A 20,265-nucleotide genomic window follows, 5' to 3' on the forward strand; every position below is an offset into this window, starting at 1 on the left:
CACATCACAGCAGTAATATGTGCAGAACTACAGTTTTCTCTCCCTCCTTCCTTCCTCAGCCCTTCCATAGATTTTTTATTTTCTCCCAACGAAGTCCCAGGCAGCTCTGCAGGCTCAGTGAGGAGTCACACTTGTGACAGGATGTGTGGGAGTCAGCCACCCATCGTGAGGTGCGTGAGATGCCCAAGTGTGTCTGTGTGTGAGTGACGTGTCTGAGCCTCCCGTGTTTCCAGGGGTACCAGGCAGTGGAGCCTCACAAAAGATGCAGATAACCAGCCCAGGGGGCCATTTAGTTGCCTAAACACTGACAGCTAGAACCGCCTGAGCTGCCTAAAGGCATCCAGGATGTCTGGATATTTGTGCAGATGTGTCCACAGAGATGAACTGGTGCCTCAGGTTTTAGCTTTTATATTTTTCAGATTCTGTACTGCTTTAGTGTGTAGTTCTGAGCTTCATATTAGGGGATAGTAAGCTCTCTTCAGAGTAGGTAGACAAAACAGTTCCTTCTCTAAATGGGGACCAAGGACAAATGATCCAAGTTTCAGGCCCAAGAGCATAAACAATGGTGGACTGAAGAGAGAAAAACAAGAAGGATGGGACTTCCTAAGATAAAGCTGTAACTGGACAATTAACTCCAATATGCTAATGGACCGGAACTTATAAAAGTGTGTGACCATTTTGGGTTCATCATGGGTGTAGCCCTGTCAGGGCTCTTGCACTGCCCAAGGTGTATCCATTGAGGCCTCCTAATAATAGTTTATTCCTTAACTCCTAATAGTTTATTCTTTAACTACATCTAGCCTCTGTTCTTGGTCAGTCTTCACAAGGCATCAGAACAACTTGATGCAAGAACTGCAGGAGATTTGTGTCCTTCTGGAGTGGCAGATGAAGGCCAAAAGGCACAGTTTATGGCATTTCAAACACCATTCACTGCCATCTCTTTAGGCAGAGGAAACCTGCACCTGGATGAGGTCAGCAGACATGGCACAAGGCCAACTCTCATGCTTCTCAAATAGCTATTAAGAAATTATGAAAAATGCACCAGGGCACCTCAAAAGGCACCAGCTGCTTCTGCATGAACAGCTGAAGGAGGCTCTGATTGCCACTGACTGTTATGGGGCCTGAAGGTGCTCTGCAGATACTTGCCTGAATTTAGGAGTTTTCAGTTGCACTTGAATCTCACACCAGTAATGCTATGCTTTACTATTGCACAGGCACAAACATCTTCCTCTAAAATCATTTCCTACACAAAGCTGAATGCTCTTAGCACTTAAATCTTTCTCAGAAAACCATAAGGATTTATTCAGGGATTAAACATTTTAGTCTAATATCAGAAAAACACTTTTCTCCAAGTAAAACAATGCCAGAGCATCACACTCCGTCCAGCTGGCTGGTCACAAAATTAATGTCCAGACTTTCAGAAACGCTCACTGTCACAGACCCTGTAATGTTTAATTATCTGATGGTGCTTAGAACTTTGGGTAGAAAAGCAAATAAAACAACACAAATCTAGTCATCATATGAATATTTAAGACCCCTCTGCTGGAGCATCAATGTGTGGGCTCATATCAACATTGTGTTTAATGTCCCTATACAGCTACTGAACACATGTATAAGCAGAAAATTAGCAAACAACTATCAAAAGGCCTCTCTTCAGGCAAAAAAAAAAAAAAAAGAAAAAGAAAAAACCCAAACAACCTTCTTTTCCCTTTATGAACATTTTTAAACAAAGTGTTCTTTTTTTTTGGTGTAATTTTTCCCCATTAAAATTTTATGTTACCGCAAAGAGATAGAAGGCAGGGAACTTCTGGCCCAATTTTATTCCCAATTGCTCTTGTGTAGTAACTGGAGGCAGAATTTTGTTCTCTCTGCAGAATTAAGTACAACTGTAGATTTCCTTTTATATAATGCAACATTAACATACAGACATACAGACTCAAATATTAAAACTAAATTACAGGCAACACTTCTCCAATTAACTCATATAAAAGTAGAATAAATAATTAAGCCTCTTATTATCCAGTTAAGGGGACCAGCAACATTTCTAAAGCTACAAGAAAATGCAGAATGTTAAGAAAAAAAAATATTTCTGCTGCAACAGAAAGTTTACAGGAATCTTAAAAATTTGAAGTCCACTCATAGACTTCTTTTGTAGGCTGTTCTTGCTTTGTCTTTAATACTGGCATGCTGTTACTAATAAAATAGTTAAGTGTCCTGCAGTTAGTGTTGAGGACTAGTTACTATTTTCTGGAAGAAAGATGCAACTGAAAATGCAGCCTGCAAAGTAAATCTGCTGAGATCAAGTCTCTTCCCAGAGTAAATCTATTACACATCAGTAAATAGATGAGATATAAAGTAGGAGCTCTTCAGAGTGTAAATCAGGCATTGCCACCATATTAAGAGGCTTATGGCAATGTTACTTAGCAGTATTTGTTTTAAAGTCTCAGCAGGCTTGTCCTGCTGAATATTTTGTGTAAAACCATCTGCCCAACAGACAGAATCGATCTCCGAGTGTGTCCTGCTTGGTTTGTAAATTTACCTACTGTGACTAAGTACATAACTCATTATTAAAAACAGTGAGACCTGGTCTTTCCTGAGGGTAAACTAATGTTTCTCCTCATCCTTAAAAAAACAACACACAACATGAGATAAGGAATCAGCAAGGCATTTAAATAAGGGCTGTTATTTGAAAGACTGACTCCTGTGACCTGAATCAACATGCAAATGTGGACTCCCAATCATCTTCAGAAGATAATTATTATTCATAATTGGCACTTTAAAGCATTTTATCAGAGCTGTGCAAATATTGACTAATTAGCCACACCAGAATCCTGTGGGGTAGACAAGCAGGTACCCTAATCCTCTTTTTATCTGAGTGAATTGCTGTGGAATAAGACCCCAAGCCTCACCTGTTGCTGGGGGTGAGAAGGTGGGGAGGTTTCCGGCCCCATTCCCTTCACCCAGCTCACCCTGCTCCTACCATGGACATTCTTCCTCACCTAGAGAGGGGATGAGATGAGCTCTACACTAGCAGAGCTCTGGAAATCGTGGACAAACCTCCGTTCATTAGTTAACGTCCTGTCAAGCAAAAGGTCTAGATACTCAAATGTCAAAATAAAGCCTGAGGATTTGATACAAGTACATGCAGTATTTATATGAGGATGGTAGCCTCTTCTGCTGAGGAACACTTAAACAATGATGTACTGCAAGATTATGGCTTATTCCTGGAAATAAAATATGATACCGGCACTTGGAACAAAATAGTAGCAAAAGAACTCTGTATGTATGGAGTAAAACACTTTTTTACTTAAAATTAAGACAAATCTTATTATTCACCGTGTGTCCAAGATTAGGCTGAAGAAAATGTGTCCTGATAGAGCCTCCAAGAGGTTCTGCCTTCACCATGCAAAAAAATGCACCAGGCAAATATCTTCAAGATGGGTTTAAAAATCGACTGAAGATCCTTGGAGGCCACAGCAGCTAGAAGTAAATACTGAATACATTCTCTATTAAACCCAGCTTTTTAATTAAACTGCCTGTAGGGAAGCAATGATTAGTCATTAGTGTCCCAGGTTTTCTGGTTTAAACCAGCAAACAATAATGATGGCTTTATTCTAGAGCTTTGTTACCAATCACCACATTCAGGGGCACAAACAGGTCTTTTCCAAATAACTATATGATTACAAGCTTACAATGTACACAAGATATGCAACAAAAACCATTTTTATTTGGTGTAATCCTGCTTTGTCTATTGAAATAATTGGTCATATGTTGTGTCTAATTTCAGCTACAATCTCTTTGGGGCAAAGATTGTGTCCCTGTGGTTTTGTAAAGCCTCATTCACAGCTATAATGGTGTATAAATTAAATAAATAATGAGAAATTATGAACTGTGGGAATGTAATCGTATTTATCAGGAATTCACAAGTGAGAATTCTTCCTCAGATCTGGTTTTCTCCTCTGTTTCAGAAATTGGGAGATGCCTTTCAACTGCAGCAACTATTTAGGTAAGAATAATAACAGGAAAAACCAGGTCAGTGTGCTGACACTGGTTGAATAATAAATCCAGTATTATTCTACTCTGAAGCTAATTCTTCTACATGGTTCATGTATAACAGCTTCTGAGACAAGCAGGTTTTCATACATGGTAAAGAACATTAAGATGATGGTATTTTAACTACTAATTATCTACTCTGAGCAAGGCTAGACAAAACAAATAGGAATAGAACAGAACTGGATTTTGCCTTAGTGAGCAAAATTCTTAAAAATGCCCAAACCAGGAGAGTGCAGATTAGGTGGCTTGGGCTGCAATACAATAAAAAAGGTTTCTGTGCTCAGAAGGTTTGGAGAATTGTAGAACAGTTCAACAAAATTAATATTTTATACATCTGGCACTCCTAGCCCCTCATCCCACATGAGTCCCCTAAATGCTGGAGCAGGGGCTGGGGGATCATGGCCACAGCAAGAAATACACTCTTGGTAGTAATAAGCCAGTCTTAAGCCAAAGCAAGACTATGCTAAAGCACTGTGTGCTGTACCCCTTTTGTGTGTGTCTGTGGATGTGTGTGAGTGTGTGTGCACGTTTTTTTCCTTTTCAGGAAGAAGAGAAGCAGGGGAAAAGCAAGAATTTTTATCTCAATAAAGAAGTGTGTTCATGCAAAGAAGCATTCAGCTTGCTCTGAGCAGCTCAAAGGACCTTAGGAGTCTGCTGGGCTCCCACACCTGGATATGGCAAGTTAGTGGGAGCACAGGGTGACTTGGGTCTTTAAGAATAAAAAACAAACACTAGAGTGAGTGCCTCTTTCCAGGTACCCAGTGTACATCTGCAGTAGGTAAAACACAGCAACAAAGTAAAGTAAGTCAGCTGCGTTATTAGAAATGTTAATTGGTCTGGCTTTTTGCCCTAAGACCTGCAATTCCACAAGCCTGTAAGGTGAGAGGTCTGGTCCCCACAGCCTGAGCATGTAATTGCAGATGGACATGCCCCATCCTTCAAGATGCCAACCCAAACTCATCAAATGTATAATTCTTCTCATTTTTCTTTTTGGTTAACAGAACTAAAACCTGCAAAGGGAATAGTGTGTGAAGTCAACTCTGTACACTAAGATGGAAAATGCACTGATTTGCACAGAGTTAATAACATGCCCTAAAATGGCCATTCACCCACAAAAGACATTAGCATTTAATAGCAGCTGCTTATCCTTTGAGTGCAGATGAATATTGGAAAGAGGTGCTGAGAGGCTTTGTCCTAAAAATTACATGTCACTGGCTTAAACATGATGTGTGGAAATTATTTTAATTGCCCATGTTAGTCCAGGGTTGAAATGGTCTGGTGTTGTTAGGAGTGGTGCAAATGCCTTTCTCTGGTCAGGATGCTGTTTGAGAACATGTACATACCTGAATGTCTAGAAAGCCTCACCACAACAAGCAACTAAAAATACAAAAAAACACCTCAATAAAATAGCTTTGAAAAATATTAGCTAGTTAATGATATTTTTTGACTGTCTTATATATAAAGATCCAATTTCTTGCAAGTATGAGCACTGAAAGAGCAAGAACTGTTATTTTTGAGATAAATGTTACAGTTCAAATGTCACAGACTATATTACAGACATTCACAACTGGCTCTGAGATTTAGGAAAAAAAAAACAACTTACACTGTTGTATGAAGGTTGGCAATGATCACAGTGCTAATGACCATGAGAGAAATAAGAGATTTTTTTTTAAGCATCATTATCTAGTGGCCTTGAGTGCTAATCAAAACAAGGACTATAATGCCTGCTTTAATGAGGTTTGTCTCAGTAATGCTCCTAAATGGAATAAATGATATTAAATCCAGACAAGCTAAAAAGAGAGACAAATAGCAAAACAATACACTGAAAATGTAAAGATTCTTTAATCTATTATTAACTGAGTTACCACCCATGACAGTCACTGTTAACTGCGGTTTTGTAATCCATTTCCTGAATTGTACAACTAGAATAGAAATATTGTTGTCCTTCTGTTTAAAACAACAGACTAAATAAGGCCCAAATCAACCCACAAAATGGCCTGGCAAAGGCCACACTAGAACAGGCTGCATGTCAATTTTCTTCTTTAAAATTCAGGAAAGCAGCTCCTCTGCAGTTTTTTCTTAAAGTAGAGGGAATTTGACCCCACTGAGGTAGTGGTAGTCCTGCACGTAAGCTGAGCCTGGCACCACAAGAAGGATGCCCTGGGAAGACAAAGGGCCCCACACTCCCCCTCGCTGACCCAGTGCTGCAGGGACAGACACTGACTGATACCCACAGGCACTGGGTCATCCTCCTAATGTTCACAGGAAGAGGCACTAAATACCTGGAAGATGAATTCATCGCCATCCTCCTCCTCCTCTCCCTTGTTCCTTTGGCTTTGCTCATCCCTCCTCCTCTGCATATGCTGACCAAATGCACAGAATGCTGAATTTCTTCAGCTTGATACCTCGGAGGATCAGTCACATTTGACTTCCTCAAAAGCAAGTAACTAGGTTTTCTGATGCATCAATTTTGCTGTATTTCCCACACTGTAATGGAAGGATGCATAGCAGCTGGGCGGGAAGGCAGACTATAGCATTTTGGGGAGATCCTTAAGGAAGAGGTGACAATTTATGGGTAAATGACAGCCAATGTGTAGAGGTAGTGACACTTTTATGTTTGTTTAGATGCAAGAGTGAAATATTTCCAGGGGTCCAGTTTTAAAAGGATGGATTAGCTCTTTGTTCGTGGTTTACACAAAACATAGGATCTTATCTTGAAGAAATTTTCAATAAAGGTCTTCACAAACTGAAGCTGTAGCTTAGGGAACAAAATTCATTCTGTAATTAATGAGTTCCCCCCAGTACTACAGAAAAAAATTCCTGTGGTTTTATTGCTTTCATAAAATGCTTGTTCTCCCGCTCTGAAGGGACTGTGAAAGGTCAGAGGTGTTGAATATACATGATTTATAAAGTCCTCTGGGATGAGATGTGCTGTGTAAATATAAAATATTATTAGAGCATACTCTCTTTAATTCACATACACTGAAATGGAATTGGCTGTGCCACAAGAGCAAAGCTAAGAACCCAAGTCAGTCTGATGACAGCAGATTGTCCAAGGCTACTGACAGTCTAAACAGCAGAAGGATAAATTCATTTCACAGACATATTTACCTAATGCTGAAAGTTACTGCTATTCACCTGGAACTGGTTAAATGTAGATATAAATGTGAAAAATGTGTTACATAGAAATGACTGAACAAGCAAAGATGGTGGACTGCTCTGTCCCACGACGAAAGAGGGGCTTCTGAAAAAGCTGCAGGCACAGGAACAGCCCATGTAGCCCATCCACCTTCTGCAGAAACTCTGCCTTACACAAGTCTGTTCTCAAGTGTATGCCAGAAATGCCTGGGATGCCGTGGTCCTCACGTGCTTTGTGAAGCACATTCAGATGGCACTTCCAGATCAAAATATGCATCTAATTTACCCCTGGCTTTAACAGAGGCTTCCAAGTTTCCCTTGCAGATTTGAACCTTGAGATTTGTTCACCTCCAACTGTATCTATCCAAGGAGACTTCCAAAAAAACAGTCTCTCAGAGAACTGGGTTGGTATGAGCTGAACTGGACAAGCAGTCCCATTCCCTCTCAGGGAAGCATAAATTATACTTTCAACCCACTTTTTGGGATTGATTCCAGTTTCTCTTTTTCTTCTGTTCACAACAGTCCATACTTTAACACTGCAATAAATAATCAGTTTGAAGTAGATTTCAAAATATTTTAACAGCTGGAGCAATGACATTCTTACTCGCCTTTACTGTAAATGGAAAAATTCCCATTCTCCCCCTCAAAGACCGAGATTGCAGATCATATTATGAATTCTTTTCAAAACCTTGGCCAAAAGATATCACCAGCACAGTCTGTTCCTCTTCACATTATTATTCCCACTCTCACAGATTCTTTTATCTAACTCCCTTCTGCCCTGAAGTTTATAATCTCCTTCCAAAATTTTTTCAACTGCACTTCCCTTCTCCTAAATTCCCTCTCTCTCATCAGTCTTCAAATAATATGATTTTATTTTAGAAAAATGATGCTGTGAATTCAGCACTACAGAGCAATCTGTTCCTACCTTTTTCCCTGTGCTAAAACACAGAATCCTTTTTGTTTGTTTTTATTTAAAGGCAAAATACAGCCCTTTAGCAAAAGTATATGAACTTCCTGCCCATAAAGGAAAAAAATGAAGCTCTTACTTTTGACTGTATTAATGCTTTCCCATGAAAATTGATACATCTGTCTGGGAGATAAAGGAGATTTGGATTATCTGTATTCAAGAGAATAATTAAAAGAAGTTATTGCACAAAATTATTAGATTTTCTAGCCACACAAGTTTAATTCTGTGATAAAGTCATTCTCATCTATGCAGAACACTTCTCATCCACACAAGAGGAGCTCCTAACTTCCTCTGTACTGAGAAAAAGCTATTGTATTTTCACTGATGACGTTTAGTATTTGATTTCTTCTACTTTCTTTAAATAATTTTATAGATTTGCTCATTTGGCTATAGGTAAATTGCTGTAGTAGTGGCAGACAATGACACTTTTAAGGCTACACTATACATGATTAATCTTTGCTCCAACTGAGATCATTTATCATATGGAGACTACCCTTCCTGTTTGTCTTTTCCTTGTATTTTCAGTTCTCCTTTCGTATTAAAGAGAACAACAAAAATCATTACGGGTTTTTAACCTAAGGAATGACATTTTTAGCTCTGAGGCCTATGTGTAAATGTAAATTTCCAGCTGTTATAACAAAGAAATAGCAAATGTGAGGCAGACATTAATATATTACCCATTGTTGGTAATAAAAACAAAAATCAACCTTGAAAAATCCCCCAGCTATTTCAGTAATGAAAGCTTACTCACTTGGGCATTTACATGAACCTGTGCCTTCAGAAATAAGATCTAACTAGTTTCTTGCAATCCACGGAGTCTAGACAAATTCTTTGTGTCGTTTCTTCCTCTTCAGATATTAACAATCCAAGGGCTAGAACATACAGCCAGCTAAATACCTCCAGATGTTTCTTCTGCTTAGCAATCTGGGGAATGCCCAAAGACCATTTACTGCACAATGAAATCAAGTGGAATCTGGGAGGATTCTGGATCCTGTGCTGCTTTTCAGGACAAATTTCAGTACCAAAAGTTAAATCATGTGTTTGGTTTCTATCAAGCACCACTTGAACATAAGTCTTCACACACTTATGAAGCCAGTTCAGGCAGAACTGATGAGCAACCACTCTGAGCTCCCTAGGAGTTCTGCTTTCCTTTGAATTCACCGGCTGAAAAACCACAGCATGGCTGTGAGTGAAACAAGGTGCTTCTTACTGAATCTAGCATATTTGTTGCTTCTACCATCTTCTAACCCTTGAAAACTTCTGAATTTACTGTCCTGGCACAGTGAACGCAACTCACAGTCAGTGGCATGGAGAAGCATGGACATTCAGAGTGTACTTACAACTTTAGGTTTCCCTCCAGAGAGTCTCCAGCCTTTGTTTAGCCCTCACAATAGCACATCTCTCATCATCTTATCTCTCTCATCTCCCATCATCCTCCCCATAGACCTTGGACCCCCATGAATCCTGAAAAGTCCTTCATTCTAGCATTAATACAGCAGCAACTTCCTAATGCCTTGTGTCAGGCACATTTGTGTTTGTAATTCCTTTCACACTAGGCAATTCATTAAGGGCTCTGTTTTGATTACCAAAATGTGTGAACACAATTTTGTATCTCATCTATACAGGGTCACTCTTATGTCAGCTCGTTTCTGACTGCAACAGTCTTTTCCCATCCTAAAGGCAAAACAGTGTTTACATTTGGTTAGCTAAAATATTTACATTACACATTGAAATGATGCATTTTCCCAGTGACAGGGCTCTCCCTGGTATTTCCTCCAGTACCTACTATGCAGCGGAAATGATTAAAATGAATATTCTGTGTGTCTCTAAACAAGCAGATTAAGGAAATATGCAGCACAGCTGTACTATACTAACACTGCTAGACTTTGTAATATGCATGCAGGCTTGTGAATTGCCTAGCATGAAAGGCAATTAGGACTTTTAGGATGCCAGATCAGAAGAGTTCCACATTTCCTCATCAATTAATTTCAAATAGATTCTTCATTTATTGACACATTATTTGGTGACTCAGTGCATGAAGCCCTGGGAAAGGAGGTGAGAATGGTGCTGTTCATTGATCATCAGTCTGCTTGTGGATAAAAGCCTCAAGTGCACTGTGTCTGCAGGGAAATAGAGTGGATGGGGACTGCTACCCAGAGAGAGATGAGTGTAGAACAAAAGGCGACACTAAAGCTGGCAGGGCAATGCACTAAGTGATAATATTTCTGGGAATCAGAAAACACACTGCACACTCCTGTTTTAATGTAACATTACCAAATTGAATAAAACACTGCAAGTGATGCTGCACCAAGAGGCCCTCCAGCCAGACACACAGCATGAGCATCTCCCCAAAGGGACAGTTTGAGGCTCCTAGCAGAGGAACTGAAATTCAACATCATTTAAGACATGTCATCATCTACACTGAAAACCATTAGTCTTGCTCATTTATTTGTTACTACCAAACAAAGGAGTCTCTCTGAAAAGAAATTAAATAGAGTGTAGCAATTTCTCACACAGAAACTCTGTAGCAATGCAAAATTAAGAACTTAAAGAACATACCTAATACGTATTCCTTACCTTATAACATCATCCACACAGGTCTTCATACAGGCTCTCCCAGTGACGAAGCCAAAGCTTCTGGGCTGAAACACCGATGAAACACCAGTTACAACATTATCTCAAAACCCCTGCTTATGCTTATATCCATCCCAAACTCTGCTGCATCTTTTTGTTTACAGAAACATATACAATAGACTGAAGTCAACTTCGTAAGCAAAAGCTATTTATTTTAAATTGACCCTGCCCTCTTAGCGTCATATACTCTGAAGGAAATGGGTTATAAAAGTCTCTGTATAAGCGAGGCACTCAACATCTAGCAAACAAATATCATGCGGGATTATTTTGTGTGGGACCTGTATTTACTCCACTTTTTAAAACTAACAGTAAATGAAATTTTGTTTGCCAGTTAAAACCAATCAGTAAAATAAACGTAACAGGCTCTACACCAGTATAAGGCAGTGTATTCAAAATAATAAACATCCAATTTTGAGTTAAACTAAAAGCCTGCATGGAGGGAGTGAGCAGGCTCATTACCTGCCTGCCTGGTGCCCAACCAGCCCCACCACCAAGCAGGCTGAGGAGTGTGTAGGGATTAGTGGGCAGGACACTCCTGCAGAAAAGGGATGCCAGAAGGCCCTGGGCTGCATTTTTAGCCACCAGCTAGCAGCCTCACAGTTTTAATTCAGCTCTTTGAAACCCGATTTCCTTTGGCCATCCTCGGGAATACAGAGTTTGCAGCTCCCAGCCTTTGGCTGGCCAGCTCACAAAGCCTCGCCGTTTTTGGCAGAGGAACGCCTAGGATGATGGGCAGCGGCTGCCGCTGTCACTAGCAGGATGTTTTCTGGAGTTTCTCCTACAAGGAAATGTGTTTATTCTTTGAGACAGTTGCTCCCTAAAGATTAAAACTGAGCAGAAACACAAAAGCAGTGTGTGTCCTCTGGGGCTGCTATGTGCCATCAGGCAAACAGGAGGTACAAGCTGTGTTCTCCCAAATTACACAGAACAAACGGTGCTGCATTGGCAGAACTGAGTCAAGTTCTTCAGTACACAAACTGCACTCTCCTCATTTTAACCCCTTCTTAGGAAAAAACCTTTCAAACACCACTTGTGTTATTAAGAGCTCCAGATTTAGATTTTTTTTTTGGGGGGGGGGGGGCTCTTCAAAGCAGCTGAGCCCGTTCACCCCAAAAGCATGTCAACCTGGGCACAAAAAATTAGCAACAGCCACAAGGTTTGTGCTTTTAGGACCATGTTTGTCATCATCTCCAAATAGCAGCATACAGTCTCAAAAACAGACTTAACATCCACAAAGAACAGACAGCAACATGAACAGCAAACACTCAGAAAAAATATATCTTTACTTAGAAACTAAAAAAATTAGTAATTTAAAAACCACTAAAATAGGACTGAAGTACCAAGAGCACATGAGAAATACTGGCACAACAATGAAAAATCTGTTTGGCACAGTCTGTGTAATCATAGTTATTGCAAGGTGGCTGGAAAAATAAATGCAACAATGATTTTTCTTTCTGCTGAGATATGTGCAGCAAATGTTAGTTTTTTTACCACTGTACAGGAGGCATTGTACTCCAGGGAGTACCTTGAGAGGTGAGGAACTGTCTCTGGTAATAAGAAGTATTTACCTTGCCTAATGGCTATATAGCAATATATTTCTATTAGCAGAATTAATTGAATATTGTGTATAAATAGTAACCTTTGGCTTTAAAAGTAAGATGGAGAAGGAAACTAAATAGTCTTTTCTTCCTCTAATGAGAACGCATACAGATATTCTTATTACTGGTAATGCAAGCTAAGCCAACATAAAGGGGAACAGCCAAACTTCAATAACCCTCAGCACGATGCCACCATGAAGCTTTATTCTCCTGCGGAGTACAGAGGACTTCATAACTTTCCTCTCTGTGGTATCACTCTTATTTCAATAAACAGCCAAAGAGCGGCAACAGCCACTCACTTATGCTACTCTAAACATAAAAACATTACCTTTGATTAACAAGGACTCCTCATCCTAGACCCTCTTTGCATTGTGCTGAAGGCACCGGGAGAAGCTGTTCAAGCAGTGCTCTGAAGCTGTCTCCGGGCACCCGGGCAGCTCCCGAGCCCAGTCCCGCTCAGCGATTCCGCACGCAGGGCGCAGATCCCACCTCGGCCGCCGAGCGGGCACGGCCCGCCAACAATGCCGCCTCTGTCCGCCCGCCCGGCGAGCAGGGCCACACACACACGCTCATCCGCAGCCCCTCTCTTCTTCTCGGAGCACAGGGTGATGAGAAGGAACGGGAGGGAAACGCTGATGTGTCTGCGATTAGCCAAAGCTCCGCCGTGTCCAGCAGTGGGACGGAGTAAGCGCACAACGGGACCCGGGCGCCTAGAGAGGAGATGGAATCTGCGCTTGGCAAGAGCCCTCCCTGCCTCGCTTCACACATTTTTGTTTCGGATCCGTGGGTGGTTGCATGAGCAAACAGCCAGAATAGGGGAGGAGTTAGACAAAATGCAATTTAGGACTTGGAAGCCTTGGCTGCCTTTTTGAAGAGGAGAAATCGCAGTGCCCTGACAGAGCAAGGTGCCCTTCCCACCTGCCGGGAAAGCGCCTGTCCCTGCCTGCCGGGATCCCGGGCCAGAGCACAGACACAGCCGCTGCTCTCGGTGCCCCGGTAACCACACTCGAGAGCCTCTGGGCACGGTGGCTGTTCGCTCCTGCCCCACAGCATTAGCAGTTTAATTTTCAAGGAGGCACGATGCTTCACGATCTTCATGAGCAACTAGAGGATGAGACAATAAACGACATCCTCAGCAGATGTTTACAGCTGTCACTAGGCAGAGGAGGAGACAGCAGCAGCTTAAATCTCAGTTTTCTGCAAAGCTTTCCTTGGAAATCAGAGAGGCAAGGCCAAAAGCCCTTCTAAAATCAGATGTCCATAGTTTTCTTGTTTTGAAAGGACTATCATGTGCATATAGTTCATGCAACTTCAGCTTTGCTTTTCTTCCTATGAGAAAATGAGAAGTAATGTCTGCCTCAAGATGAGACAGTGATGATTCCTGCTGAAACCAACTCGAATATACAGTTTAATTCAAATATTCACAAGGCCAAGCTGTATGATAGATGTGAGATGTTTCACGTTCCTCCACATTATGTAGATCTAAAAACATTGCAAGTGAAGAGAGCAGCAAGCAACATTGTGTTTTCTTCTTGAAGTAAATACCAAGGGACACACAGCCCTTGGGTGCAACACAGCTATGAACTCATTCCAGTCCCTGATGAACCATGGCAGCATTACTGTATTTTCCCATGCAATTAGTATTAATTGGTGACTTGCTGGCAATCTCCCAGGGGCCCTATCTCACCCTTTTAGCCAGCCCTACAAGATCAGCCTTGAGATGATCATCAGGGCCAGGCAGTCATCCTGCTGCCCCACCTCTCAGGGCTCTTTCTTGCTCTTGTAATTTTGGGGACTCTGGCAAGGGTTATCTTGAGTAACAAACAATCAAAGATACACCTCTTCCAAATTAATATATTTGAGTTTGTAACATGAGACAGCAAAGTAAGAGGGTGACTTCTAGAAGAAATTTATAAGCACTTTAAAAAAATATGTTGTTTGTAAGCATTTCACTGAAGATAAACTCCAAAATAATTTTCAGAAATGAGCAGCAATGCTCAGTTCAGTGTCTGGATAGAAACAGACCTGTAAAACTGCATCTTATACTCAGAATTAAGCTGATACAGGACAGCTGTAAACAAGCAATAGTTTCTTCTAATTTTATTATTAAATGACAATTCTTAAGGATTTCCTTTTATATATTAATAAGATAAAATTTGTCTTAAGCATCTTGTCAAATAGAGTTAAGCAGGTTCAAGAGTGCTTTATTTCAGCAGAGCTCCACAACTCCGTGGCAATAAATAAAATCAGATGTTCCTTGACTGAACATTGTAAACATCTAGAACATATTTCAGAGTAGCTTCCAGGGGCATTTTCACACTACAAATCTCTTTTTGCAGAAAACTTTAAAAACTGGTGCTGAGGTGGTTATTCAAATCAAAAGGATGTCTGAAAAGAGAAACGTGCAGGGGTCAGCCTACAAACACCACTTGAGATCTACTAAAGGATGAAACATCTAATGGTAAAATACATTAGGAAATGCTAGTGGCCAGAGGCAAGCAGAACTACTTCAACTAAAACAGGTTAAGTATAATCAAGAGCCATGTCCAACAGGGGAGCTTTATTCCTTCTCCTTTTTCTGCTTCTCTTAAGTTTCCAGTCCACATAAATGAGTGGTCCTTGGTGTTACTCTTCTCATGTCCCTTTTGTCTTTTACTGTACAACATTCAGAAACCACAATAAAATAAATAGGTCCCTAAAAATTGTGTATTTTGGTTTGGAGGTAGTTAAGAACACCAAAGATGCTTGCTTCTCTTGGAAATCTTGAGTCTGGAGTGGAGGAGCCTGCCTGTGCCATCTTACTTCATCTCTAACAAGTTGTACCTTTAGATTTTACTCGAGGGATCATGTACTCAGTGTACATAAACTCAAATGTGAAAGCCAAAACTCAGTCTCTACACCAGTCAACAGATGTAGAGAGATTTATCACTTACATGTAAGTTGCTTAGATGACATGGTTTATTGAGTTTTTCTTCAGAGATACTTCTTCTGAATCTTTGTGATTCTACTTGATTTTCATTTTTTAAAGACCTTACTGTCTTTTTTTCCCACATCTATGGCAAGTAAAGATTGAGATATTATTTGTCAGGGCCCCATGAAAAAATGAATACTTTCAGACTGTTCTCAGAAATATTTTAGAAGTACAGAAGAAAACTTCACTTTCACTGGTGTAATTTCCCAGCAATTCCATTAACTTGCAGTATCTCTGGATGTACACCATCAATCTGAGATAGTCCTCACCTCTATCTCACACATGCTTATCTTTCAAGGTGTATAAAACCACAAGGATATTACTCAGGGCAGCTTAGGTGGCAGAAGATTTCTGTCATTCAATGGAGGGATGGATTAAGGAACCACAGAATAAAAGTTTCGGAGAAGAACTTCTCCATAAAAACAAGAAAGAGGAAGGAGCACACATTCTCTGGCAGGAACTGGAAGGTGCCATAGGTGTCTTTGGAGATGTAGAAAAACTATTAGGTTTCTTAGTATGATGCTATTCTGAAAAGTCTGGTTTGCTAACAGGATTTTAAAACTCACACGTGTTCAGACTGCCACTTTACATCTACAACTAAGAGAAAGAGGGACTCAACATTCAGTTTTCTGAGGCCAAGAGATTTTTTCTCCAAAAACATATGCCAAGACTTAGTCACTGCCACACTAATACCCTGATAGTAAATTCAGTCTTTACAAATATAAAGCAAACATCTTTAAACAATTTATTAACATCTCTGGCCATACAGATAAGACTTACACTTGTAAATTACTTCTCTAAATAGGTGTTATACCAAATCTCCAATGAGTCCAGATAGATGTGTTCAGTCTGCATTAGGTGATAATGAAGCCTGAACCCGAGAGATCTTAGTTAAATTTGGATTAGCTGTTGATGAAAACCAACTTAATAACACTGCTTATTCTAGACTTGCCTCAATTACAATTTTTCCAGTCAAACTTGTCACTGCTATTCCTTCTTTCCAAGAGCATTACTTTTGTGACAGTTTTATTTCTAGTGTTACATGGCATTGGTACATGCACCTCCTCTGATTCTTCGACTTGCCCGGAACAAATGCTGGATCATACCAGGTACTCTCCATCTATGGAACACCAAACACAAAATTACACTTAATCAAGCATCACCTCTGCCTCTGGCTGGGAGCCTGGCAGAGCTGGGAACTGCAAATCTCCTACACATGCTGAAGACAAATACACACCAGACTGCCCCCACTGCTAAAAGGTCTGCATCTCATTTTGAGCTGTTGATCAAACGGAAGTATTTTACTTGGGCACAGATCATTTGGGTTTACGCTCTGTTCTCTGTTAAAAGCTCTTTAACTCTTGACTAACTCAGGTCATGTGGATTTTTAGCTTGGCATAACTTGCATGTGGCCAAAGCCCCTTCTCAGAGCAGTCCAGTCAAAGACTTACAAAGATATGATGTCCACCAGTATAATAATATCTCTAATATTCTGTACTAAAAGAATGCAAATAATTTTCTTAAATATTTTTCATATGGAAGCTGGTTTGCAACATTACAGCACTTATGATCTACAACACACCCAGTAAAGTATTTCAGAATAACTGATGTAATTTAGAAAATTTATTTCTGACCTGTCTGATAAGCACTGACAGTGGAACTGAAACTTTCACCTCATCTGAGGTGAAACCAAAGATGAGGCTCTTTGGTTTCCATTTGTAGCTACCAGAATTTCCAACTGTTTTTTCACCCATGTACTTGATAGATTTGGGCTTGTTTCCTTCAGACAAGACCAAATGTATTCAATCCGTTACAGTCAAGACTAAATACTTACATAAGGCTTCCTAATGTTACTCATTAGGACATCGATGGCTACAAATGTGCTCCCTTCAACTTCAGCTGTCTTTTATTCTTCCCTGCAGCTTGCTCATTTTTGTTAAAAATTAAGAAAGTAATCAAATTACTAAGTTTTCATTTTCCACTTTTCCTAATTTTCAAATTTATGCCATTTATAAGGCCCAACTATTCTATGACAAGAGTTTTTTACACCACTTAGCAGGACCAAAATCTTGAAGGGACAGAGATTTTTTTTTGTTTGTTTGCTTAATCCTCTCCTACATCCACCCACTCTTCCTATTTTCCACTCCTTAATTAAATTTCAGGTCAAAGCTCTTTCTGACTCATGATATCCAAATGTTTTCAGATTGGGCTAAGAAATTGTGCAAATCCTATATCATCATATCTAATGAGGAGAAATTCTCATGAATTATTAGAATATATGCACAAGACCTGATTATCTAAAGCAAGTTGCTAAGTAAAATGCACAAGGGAATATAATTTTTTCAAAAAATGTAAAATATTAGAGTATGCTCAAAATAATTTATCAGACTATAAGTGAGCAGATATTCTGGAAATGGAAGTGACACCACTCTAAACAGGAAAACAGCCATGAGAATATATTTATCTATTTATGAGGGTTTAACTTTGAGATTACAAGTGCAAGAGAAAAAAAATTACATCCTCCTGTCATTTGTTGACAGGCTGTGATAGAGAGAAGCTTTGTCACCACCGCATCACCATCCATGACTGCTCTGCATCTCACCTCCAGTGGCTGCCTTGCATTTCTGAGTCCTGATCCCTTCAGACTTGTCTGAATTATCCCTGTTTTTCTGTCATGAGTCCTGGCATCCTATTTAGCAAAAGCATACCAGATAAAAGTGTTTGTGCTCAGGAAATTGCATTATATTTAAAGTAATCATTTAGATGTAATTTTCTCTGTGCAAGCATTTGCACAAACTATACAAGTCCTCTTACGACAGCCACTGCCACATATGAACTATGGAATTTAAGTACTGCATCAGCAACAAAAGTGTCCACAGCAATTATTTATTCATAAAACAAGGAACATTAAAAAAAAAAAAATTAAAACCAAAAAAAAAACCCACCCCAAAACCACAAAAACAAACAAACAAGCAAATTCCCCCCACTCTTACAAAACTTCGCTTAACTGCAGTGAATTGAGATAGTGTTAATACTCAGAGTTTAATTTCAGGAAAAACAGGATGGGATACAAACTGTCAGCTAACTGTTCTTGTTTTCTTTGATTATCACTCTATCTTTCGGAGTGAAAACTGGTTTAAAAATCAGGAAAAACAAGATGGACAACCTTAGACCCAATCCAAACAAAAAGCTGGTTAATTACATCAAACATTTCTTAATGCAACTAAAGCTCTTTGTGCTGTCCTCCTAATTTCCCACAGGACAGAACATGGGGCTGGCTGCCCCTGCTTCATGTGACACTAGACTAAAATCTATCAATGCGCCCAAAGTTTGAACTATGTTTCTAGTATAAAAGAAAAAAAAATCCTAAAGGACCTGCTGACTCCTCAAATTCAAACAGCTTTTGAAGTAGGTGAACAACAGATCAGTAAGAGATGGTGTTTCCCCCTTCTTTCTGCTATTGTTGTTGTGGGATTTTTTCTTTTTGCCTGGACTCTACGCTGCCTGTGAGAGATCAGACCTGGTTTTGTATCTAAAATTGTCCTTCAATACTTGGCTCTCACTTGGAGATACCTGTCATGGATGGATTGACACATACCTGAAAGCCTCACCGAGGCTTGGTTCACAAGATTGAACTGAAACAATTTAGAGAGTAATTAAAACGGAATTTAAAAGAGCAAATCTTACAAGTGTCTGATCAAGTGAGCCTTACACAAGGGTACTGAGAAACTGGGCCCTGCCCTGACTTTAAAGCATACTTTAAACAATCACTTCTGGGAGTGAACTGGCCCAATAAGTCAGGGGTGTCTGTCCAGCAGGGGAGTTCCATAAAAGCTCTCAAAGGATCTGTTGATAAAGTCTTTGCCCTGGTCACACAGCAAGCCTGTGACAGAAGCTGATTGGCTTTGGTTTTTTAAAATAACTAATATCAACAAAATGAAAGCTGTCTTGGGCATGGAGAATACATTCCAGCTAGCAACAGAGGCCCAGCCTTTGCCATGCCCCTACTCCACCAGCCTTTGGCACAGAAAAGCCACTTGCAAGGGAGACTTTACCTGTAACATCAAGGCTCTACAGGAGCATGGCTCAACAAAGCAGGAGCTGTCAAATGGAAGGAGCTGAGGCAGAGCACCACTGGCCAGCCCTCCTCTCCATTTCAGCAGGTGAGTTTTGCAGATAGTTGTCTTTTGGGTGACACCACCTACCACCCTGTGTACAGGAGGTGACATGTGGAGTGGACTGGTGGGCAGAGAGTGCAGAGCATTGCTGCTCTGACCTGCGTCCCAACAAGGAGGGCTCCTCAGAACATTTGTATATCTCTCTTTTGAAAATGACCTTTAAAATTACTCTGCCAGTGAGAACTGAATATGATGTTTAAATGAAACCTGCAGTAACTTGTAGATGATAAGACTTTTTTTTTTTAAACTCTTTGAATGCAACTTCTTCATTTACATGAGTGGCTGAGACAGCCAGAGTGTTAGTGTGCATATTCACCACCTCCAGACTCCATGCTGGACCAAATGCACTGGAGAAAACAGTAAACAGAATTCCCTATGCCAACTCATTGAACTGGGAGAGATGCTAGCACAAAACTCTAAATCCCAGAAATGGGATTTACTTAATCAAGCAAGCTTTGCCAGAAGATGTAATCACACACCACAGAAGATTACATTAGCCTTTTAGAAAAAAAACCACACTTAACCAACTCCTGAAATTCTGCTTTGATATTTGCATTAAATCCATGCAAATTGTATGGGCTTCAGCATGTGTTTTCTCCCACACCAAAGCAGCCAGATGGACAGCCAGGGATGTGAGAAAAATATTTTCTGCTAAGCCTGAGGGGAGATGAACATGAAAAGAAGCCCCCATGTGCTTCTCCCCAAGTCCAGTGCATACATCCTACC

The 20,265-nt window shown here is 40.2% G+C and overlaps 1 protein-coding gene across 9 annotated transcripts in view; it reads right to left on the reverse strand.

The window, feature by feature from the left end:
* Positions 1-20,265, reverse strand: part of PAG1 (phosphoprotein membrane anchor with glycosphingolipid microdomains 1) — a 111,488-nt gene that overhangs the window by 37,536 nt on the left and 53,687 nt on the right. For 7 of the 9 annotated variants that reach the window (XR_003958943.4, XR_003958942.4, XM_072924787.1 and 4 more), the window contains one exon: positions 10,736-10,800. The exons of 1 other annotated variant lie outside the window; for it this stretch is intronic. The gene's annotated coding sequence lies outside the window, so the exon portion shown is untranslated. Of the gene's footprint in view, positions 1-10,735; positions 10,801-12,718; positions 13,170-20,265 lie in introns of those variants that run through there. One more of the 9 variants, XM_030266365.4, reaches the window with a different exon arrangement.

This window comes from Taeniopygia guttata, chromosome 2 (genome assembly GCF_048771995.1).
Source record: "Taeniopygia guttata chromosome 2, bTaeGut7.mat, whole genome shotgun sequence".
NCBI classification, from domain to species: Eukaryota; Metazoa; Chordata; class Aves; order Passeriformes; family Estrildidae; genus Taeniopygia; species Taeniopygia guttata.